The following is a 10,037-nucleotide window of genomic DNA, read 5'->3' as shown; positions in this document are numbered from 1 at the left end:
GCTAAGTGGTATTTTTAAATAATATATATGTTTGGTTTATATTTTACAATATGTATTTTCATGTCAGTGCCATGTAAAAAATTACATATACATATTTGTGTATTGAGGTATACTTAAAATATTACTGGTAGGGATAAATAACAACAACAACAAAAATTCAGAAACTATTATTCTAAATAATTGAGTCTTTGTTCCACCATTCTAGAAAACTGGAGTTTATGGTGATCCCCAAACTGTTACTTAAAATTTATCCCAAGCTTTGAAAGAACTGCAAAGCTATTTTCCGGAGTAGTTGTATCATAATGTGAGTAATGTATGAATGACCACTTTCTTCATATTCTCCCTAGACTTGACACTGTCAGTATATTTTAAAAACTTTCAGCCCTTTTGAAAGGTGAGTGATGGCCTGAAAACTTACAAGTGCCATGTATCCTGACAGTTGCACTCTTAGAAATTTGTTCCAGAGAAGTGAAAATTTATACTCACACAAAATCTTCAGATGAATGCAAAAACTACATCCACATGTTTAAAGATTAAATATAATAGATATTTTTAGCATATTTTAGTTAAAAACTCAAGTACAATGAGGTTATGAAAAATGTTCAGCAATAAGTAGAAATCAACTGATTGAAAAGACAGAAACCAGTCTGAAACTCTTAAGAATTATGTTGAGTAAAACAAACAAACAAAAAAACCCACAAAAGTGTACTTACAGTATGATAACATTCATATAATATTGTTAAATGACAAAAATAAAAAAATAGATAACACTCTAGTAGTTACCTGTAGGAATGAGAAAAAGGAAGAAGAGTTCTTGAGAAAACATTCTATATCTTCACTATCAATATCATAATCCCATTTATGATACTGTCATATAGTGTGAAAGATATATACTTAGGAAAAATAAGTGGTATATGTGATTTTACAATGTGATTTGTTAAAATTACACTTGAATTTATAATTATTTGTAAATTAAAAATGTGATATAAAATGTAATGTGACTTTTTCTTTTACTTTGGCTAATTATCATTTTTACTTTTTAATTTTCACTTATTTTTATTTTTTTCCCTTACTTATATTTTTCAGTTGAGGAATTGTAAAAGAGGAAAAACAAATGAAGATCTTCATAATGTTAATTATTCCTGAACATCAATATTCTATCATAATATTAATTTTAGAGCTCAATAAACAAAATATATTACTCATTTTATAATCACCATATTTCACTTGCAGTTTTGCATATTTGCTCAAAATTGCAAATGTCCATTAATTTTTCATATGTTTGAGTAAAAAATAAAAGGAATACTTAAAATAATCTAAATCAACTCTCTAGTTTGATCTTTTTTCTACATTGTTTTTATCTCCAAACATTAAAATTTTTAAAATATTTACTAAGTGACTGCCAATAATTTTCTGAATTAGTTGATTATTCAAAAGATGTCATTTAAATTGTGGGCTAATTAATTCTCCAAATGTTTTAATATGTACTAGAGATTCAAGGCAAATACCTAATACAGTGTACTGTGGATATATCATTATATCCCTACCCAGAGTTACAAATCACACTGATGCCATTATTTTTTTTTGAATCACAATATAACTGATTTATAAAAAGTTTTCATTTTATATTAAAATTCATGAATTTACTTAGAAATATGATGTGGAAAATAATGGTTTTCCAAAATTGTTACAAAAAAGAAACCAAATTTTTACTTCCAAAGGGATGAAATATGTGTATATTTTTTCTACATCCTCTAGTAGCCTCAAATAAAAATGCTGGAAATTGCATACAAATATTTAGAAGATCCTTAAAGATTAAGAAGAAAATAGAGAAGCTACAACCTTGCATCCTAAGAACAGTGATGAATTTCTTTAAGTATCCTTTTATCTCATGCATCACACACTTCAGCCGAAAAAACTGAGAGTCTCCAAAATACTAATAATTGTCATCAAATATAGGCTTTAACTAAAGAATGAAATTATTGTATTTACAGTAAATGGATAGGACTAGAGACTATCATGCTAAATAAAATAAGCTAATCCCAAGAAACCCAAGTCCAAACATTCTCCCTGATATGTGGATGCTGACACACAATAAGAAGAGCAAGGGATGGAGGGCGTAGAAGAGAAGTCCATTGGATTAGACAAAGGTTAATGAGGGCAAGGGAGGAGGGATAGAAATAGGAAAGATAGTAGAATGAATCAAACATACCTTTCCTATGTTTATATATGAATACATACCCAGTGCAACTCCACATCATGTACAACCACAAGAATGGAAACCTAAATTATACTCTATGCACGCATTTTATGTTGAAATAGACCCTGCTGTCTTGTATACCTAAAGAGAACAAAGATTTTTTAAAAAGAATAAAATCATGTAAGATTAAAACAAATCATTATTTCTCAGAATTACATATGTAAAATTGGATTCATTATCAGTAGATAATTGGTAAAAGCAATGCAATTAGGATAGAGTTGACTTTTTAATCTTTCATTATACACTGAACTAATTCATGGGAAAATAAAAGCCCACGTATTACAGGACCTAAGAAAAACAATATAGTTATTGTAGCTTATTTGTGGCTTAAATAAACTTCCAAGTAAATAAACCCTCTGCAAGAATCAGAGAAAAAAATAAAAAGCTTTTAACCAAAATCTGCTCTCTTTGATAAAGACCAAGAAAGGAGCAATTTCATGAGGCAGAAATCTTTTAGATAATACCAGAAAACATTGCAGTAAAAAACTGACCCCAACCCCCCCTCAGCCAGCAAAGTGTAAAGGAAGGAGTCTTGGACTTCCTGACAGGAGAGGTTGTGAGGATGGAGGATATGTTCAACACCACCGCCAGCGTGATACCAGAGGAGGTCAAGCAGAGGACTGCATTGATCCCTGCCCAGCCATCATGAGTCACCTTTGCCACCAAGCAGTGTCAGGAAAGATGATGATAAGAGCCTGGACTTTCAAGCCCACTCTGAGGTATTGAACACCCCCATCTACTTTCCCACTAGGTGATATCCAAAGAAGTCAAAGGCAGGAAAAAGGACACTGCCAACACAGTGCTTATAGAGACAGTAAGAGGATGCAGAACTCCCTTTTCCCCAGAAGTTGAGGAACCTCCACCAGAATGTGTGGCATTGGAGGCCCAGTGAGGACGACAAGCTTCTAGTATCTCCAGATATTGAGAAGAACATTGCTTTCCATTTTCCAAATTATGTCAGAAAATGTCAGTTAAAATGGATTTCAATAAGACCCAAATACTTATAAAATGAAAATGTGTAGGTTTCAGAGAAGCCGGGGGGGGGGGTAAAACTTAATGGACATAGCTATAAAAAGATAACGCGATGAAACCTCATGGAGATGAAAATGTTAAGTATTCTAACTGTAGTAATGTCCATGTTCTGGTTGATGTATTGTACTACAGTTGAAAATATGTTAACATTGCTGGAATCTATGTAAACAGTAATTGGATCTCTCTACATTATTGCTTAAAAGTAAATATTATCTCCAAATAAACAGTTAAAAAAATAACATTTTCATGTGAAAACTATGTATCACACTAATTAATAATTGAATTTATTTAAACTTTGTTTAAATAAATGGAAACATTTATATGGTCATTCATATCAGGACATTTTAATGTAATTGCTTATAAATAAGCTGATGTAAAATTATAAGTAAAAAATTAGTATTATAATATTAAAAATAATAGATATGAATTATTTTTGTAATTAGCCATATAGTTAAAAGATATTTACAGAAAAATACAATGTCTACCAAACTAATATTATAACAAACATAATTAAATTTTATATCAATAATCCCCTTTGAAAAGAAGAATAAAGGCAAACACTAATAGTTCTAAGCACATTGCTGCCTATCTCAAAGAAACTGAAAATTTATAATATTGCTCAATTTTGTATCAGCATTTTTAAATGCATGCAATATCCTCAGGAGATTCTTATTCCAATAATAGATTACTGCAATGTGCTGGGCCATCGAGGAGCACACTATTATAATGAGTTCAAACCAGATTCATATGAGTCATAAAAATATAATGATAATAAAATAATGATAATGATGATAAAGTGACTTGAACTAGGTCACTGTAGTGAGTCAGTAGTAAATGCAGTTGGGAAACTTAGGTGTTCAGATCATCCACTAAATCATTCTGCCTCTCCAATTTTAAACACTCAATAATAATACATATTCATTAAACATGTAACAGAAAAAAATTAAAAAGCAATACTTCCTGACTGCCTAAAGGGGTACAAATGGTTTCCACTTCTGGTCATTTGCCTTCTTCAACTATGGTATTACCTAAGATATTAATCTCCTTTGTTATTTCTGGAAATTGTTGGCTTGAATTGACTACCTTTTGCCAGCTATATCTTCTGCAATGCCTACAGGACTTGAGAAAATTTAATGGCCATATCAAAGATAAGGTCAGAGTACTAGTTTGCTAGGGTTGCAATAGCAAAGTGCCATAAACTGGGTAGCTTAAATAACAGAAATGTATTCTCTCACAGTCTACAGGCTACAAGTCCAATATCAATGTGTCAGCATCTGATTCAGATGTCTTCTCTGGTTTTTAGATAGCTGTCTTCTCCTTGAATTCTCCATTGTCTTCTCTTTGTCCATATCTGTGCACAAATATGTTTTAGTCAACTTTTTTTTTGTTGATGTGACCTAAATACCTGATGAGGACAATTTAAAGGAGAAAAGGTTATTTTGGCTTATAGTTTCAGAAATTCAGTCCAGGGTCAGCCGACTCTGTAGCTCTGCGCCTGAGGTAAAGTAGAACATGGTGATGGAAGGGTGTGGCTAAGGGAAGCAGCTCAGGACATGTTAGTCAGGAAGTTGAGAGAGAGATCCCTTCAGAATCAAAATATAAACCCAAAGGTATACCCCCAGTGACCTACATCCTCCAGTTGCTCCCTATCTGCCGACAGTTACCACCTGGTTAATCCATAAGAGTGGAGGATTAGGTTATAACTCTCAGAATCTAATCATTTTCCCTCTGAACTTTCTTGCAATGTCTCATTCCTGAGGGAAACACTTCATATCTAAACCACAACAAAATTGCCTCTTGTATAAGAACACTGATCATTATTGGATTAAGGCCAACCCTAATAGACACATTTTAATTTAGATAGACAGTATATCAATCCTGTCTGATGTAGCCACATTCTGGGTTATTGCAGGTTAGAATTCCAAAATATGAATTTTCCAGAGTATTCAATTTGACAAACAGTGCCTCAAATTTTGTTTCTGTGAGGATATGAGAATGGAAAGAGTAAAAACTGAATATAGTAAATTGTAACTTTAAGAATACAAATTTAAATGGCTACCTTTGCAAAGACAAAGAGTGATGTATGCAACTTGCATAGCTACTGACATTTTGTATAATCAAAAAGATATTATAAGGATTATACTGTATATAATAAATATTAATAATTAGAATACATGACTTCAGCAATAGTGGGTAAAAATTATCAGCATTTTGGCATTTAATTTTTCTCAAATATAATTAAGAGATACAGTTTGCTCATTCACAGAATTTCAAAATGCAACATATATATTTTCTGATTTGATTTTTTAAGACAGAACAATTATGAAAGCATGACTCATGCTTCATTGTGAAGAATTACTTATAGGATTATCAATATTGAAAGGTTATCCATGATACCCTATTAATAATAATAATTATTTTTTAAAATTTTTATTTGTTTTAATTAGTTATACATAACAGTAGAATGAATTTATGCACTTTGATATGTTATACATATATGGGATATAACTTCTCAATTTTCTGAGTGTACATGTTGCAGAATAATGTTGATCATGCAGTCACATACATACTGTCAGTAATAATATCTATTTTATTGTACTATATTTCCTATCCCCCCATTCCCTGCTCTTCCCTTCCATCAGTTCCCTATCCTAATCTAAAGTAACACTATTCTTCCCTAGAACCCCACTCCTTATTGTGAATTAGCATCTACATATTAGAGAAAACATCAGGCCTTTGGTGGGATTGGCTTGTTTTACTTAGCATAATATTCTCCAACTCCAACCATTCACTGGTAAATACCATAATTTTACTCTTCTTTAAAGCCACTAATAATTATTAATGATAAAAAGCATGAAAAAATTTTGAAATAATTTCTCAGCTCATCATCATTCAATACTATCTTGTGGGAAGGTCTCACTGATTTGCTTAACCCCTTGCTTTTGCTGAGGTTGGCTTTTCTATCCTCATGCCTCAGCCTCCCAAGCCACTGGGATTACAGGCATGTGCTAGCACACTCAGCATATTCCTCTCTCTTATAGGAGCTTGTCATGAAGCATATTTGTTAGTTCTAAGAGTGAAAAAACTTAAAGGCAGAAAATAAATTTTTTAAAAAAGTTTTCTTCTCTGTTTAAGGACATAGATGAGATAAGGAGATCAGTCCATCTATATAAAGAAGAAAATTTGTAATCTTACTAAAATCAAGACCTGTAGTCAATGACCAATATTATTAAACATTGAAATTCAGTTTTAGTATTAAACCCTTAGGTTTTTTAAGGATCTATATACGTACATACAAAATATTTTAAAGGTCAGAAAATCAATCAGCTGTATTTTTCTTGTCTTGCCTCCTGGGTTTGGTCAATATAATATAACAAGTACTATTTTGTATTTCAGTTTTGTCCCAGCCTAATTGATTCACTATAAACCCATTATAAAAGTCAGTATACTGTAGGTCAAAGGTTGCTGTGGGATGAAAAGAAAAAGGATGGTGGAAGGTGAGAATAAGCACATACAACATGTAAAATAAAGAGTTTTTCAATCCTATAGTTAAAAATTCTAGTAGCAGTCATTTCGAAGAGCCTTGTAAAATGTTTATGTGGCACAGGACTTTATAACAAGGAGAAAACATCTGTCATTCAAAAAAAAATTTTTTTTGGAGCCTAAGGACTGAAACAGTCATTTACAGGTTTGAGTATTTGGGGCATGAAAATATAATAAACTGGATGAGTGAAGAGGAAGCTGTGATATATTGTGCCAAACATGACTGTCTTCCTGCATTATAACACTAAGTTAAAAAAAATCTAAAGAAGCAAAATAGCACATGCAATACACCAAAGTAAAAGAATCACTCACTACTTATTATCATTGTTTATAAAGATGTAAAACACAGTCTAAGTGCATTGTATAATGTTATAACATTTTTATTCAATATAGAGGAAATGCATGATTGTAATGTGTGTGGACAAACAGAATCACACCTTAAAATTTCAGTAGGGTTTCTTGCCCTCATTGAGGGTATATATGTTCCAAAGGGCAGAATTTGGCATTAACTTGCATTTATGAATAAAGACAGTTGTTTATGGGAAAATTATTTAAAGTTATTTAGAGTGATCATAAATTATCCTTGTGGCAGATTTAACAAAAAGACCAATTCATCCAATAATTAATTGGAATTTAGTTGCCTCTTAAAGATTTGTCTGTTTGCTTATATTTTATCATATTTATTATTTGTGTTATTTCCTTCAAAGAAAGATCATGTGTCTTTAACCATAACCTTTTGAACACAATTATGATATTTAAAAAAAAAACTAAATTTAAAACTAACCTAAATTGACATGAGTCAATTTATACATGTTTAAAAAATCAACACTTTTAACTAAGAGATCTACAAATTAATTGTTTCTCCAGACTGTTTTGGCTATTTTATCATAGATACAGATAATATAGAGAACAAAGCAAAATGAAATTGAATTCTGAAATATATGTAACCTTAAAGGTTTGAGATAAAAGTTTAGCTGCCTGTTTGTCATATTCATATGAGGATGATAAGACTGGTAGAGTTTGAATTTTGCAAGAATATGTTGTTAATCAACTCAATCCTATAAAGTAATTGTTACAATTTTCATTTATCTATCTTAACAAAATTAAAACTGAGAGTTTAGGTAATTTGTTAAACATGCCCAATTAACAACTTTCTCCACAGACAATATAATTCCTCTGTTATAATCATCCTATCTTATCTCTCAGTGAATTTGATTTTAGAGCTTTTTCTTTTGACTACTTTTATGGATTATTTTGCAGCCATCATGCAATTTCCATACAAATGTCATCTCTAATGTAGTTAAAATAGATTTTTTGGTGTCTACTAAAGTAAATTTTCTAATCAATGGCTCTGTGGGTCAATATATGAATCTTTAAATAATTATTTCACATTCCTTACTACCACCTATATCATTTTATTAGGTCCATATATATCTTTAGACATTTCCCTCTATACCATTTCAGACACACACATGGTGTGTTTATTCTAGAGACTTTTTCCTGACTGTGCTTTATGACACAGACACATGCTGAATTTATGCATATTCCTATACAAATATTAGTTCATAAGACAGGGCTCCCCTGAATGCCATATGTATTATACCCTATATAATTATACTATATATACTAATGTAAATATCTTTCCCTTCATTAACACCTTTTCTATTTTTACTTTATTCATTTTTTGTAATTGTAATTACTAATTTTAATTATGCTATAATATTAGTCATTTACTAGTTGATTATCAGTTTCTTTATTTTTCTTATTTTTTATTCTTTTTCTTCTATATGCTTTTCTATCAATATTATCGCTGAAGTTATGAAGATATTTTAGTAAAATATTTTCCCCTGATGGTTGGAGATATCTTTCATAGCTTTTATATCTGTTTCTGCAGTTCTTATTACTAATATAGAAACTCCAAGGAAATTGTTTCAAAATAAGTAAAAACAAACAAAAAGTTATCTTGGAAAGCATTTACTATAAAATATCTAGTTGATATTATAGTGTATTTGTGTTTTAGTGTAAACAATTTTAGAATGAAAGGCCAAAGGAGGAGACTAATTAGCAATGGATAGAACACAGAGAGAAAGAATGTATAAAGAATCAATACCAATACTTTTCAAGCTATTTCAAGAAATAGAAAAAGAAGGAGCTCTTCCAAATTCATTCTATGAGGCCAAAATGACCCTGATCCCAAAACCAGACAAAGACACTTCAAAGAAATAAAAGTACAGACCAATATCTCTAATGAACTTGGATGCAAAAATTCTCAATAAAATCCTGGCGAATCGAATACAAAAGCATATAAAAAAAATTGTGTAACATGATCAAGTAGGAGTCATCCCTGGGATGCAAGGCTGGTTCAATATACGGAAATCAATAAATGCTATTCACCACATCAATAGACTTAAAGACAAGAACCACATGATCATCTCGATAGATGAAGAAAAACCATTTGACAAAGTACATCATCCCTTTATGTTCAAAACACTAGAAAAACTAGGGATAGCAGGAACTTACCTAAACATTGTAAAAGCTATATATGCTAAACCTCAGGCTAGCATTATCCTAAATGGAGAAAAACTGAAGGCTTTCCCTCTAAAATCTGAAACAAGACAGGATGCCCTCTATCACCACTTCTATTCAATTTAGTTCTTGAAATACTAGCCAGAGCAATTAGATAGACAAAAGAAATTAAAGTCATAAAAATAGAAAAAGAAGAACTTAAATTTTTGCTATTTGTGGATGACATGATAATATATTTAACAGACCCAAAAGGGTCTACAAAGAAACTGCTAGAGTTAATAAATGAATTCAACAAAGTGGCAGGATATAAAATTAACGCACATAAATCAAAGGCATTCCTGTATATCAGCAACAAAACTTCTGAAATGGAAATGAGGAAAACCACTCCATTCACAATGTCCTCAAAGAAAATAAGACACTTGGGAATCAACCTAACAAAAGAGGTGAAAGATTTATATAATGAAAACTACAAAACCCCAAAGAGAGAGATAGAAGAAGGTCTTAGAAGATGGAAAAATGTACTCTGTTCATGGATAGGCAGAACTAACATCATCAAAATGGCGATATTACCCAAAGTTCTCTACAGGTTTAATGCTATGCCAATAAAAATCCCAATGGCATTTCTTGTAGAAATAGATAAAGCAATCATGAAATTCATATGGAAAAACAAAAGACC

This window comes from Callospermophilus lateralis, unplaced genomic scaffold (genome assembly GCF_048772815.1).
Source record: "Callospermophilus lateralis isolate mCalLat2 unplaced genomic scaffold, mCalLat2.hap1 Scaffold_44, whole genome shotgun sequence".
In the NCBI taxonomy this organism is placed as follows: Eukaryota; Metazoa; Chordata; class Mammalia; order Rodentia; family Sciuridae; genus Callospermophilus; species Callospermophilus lateralis.
This window is presented reverse-complemented; position numbering follows the sequence as displayed.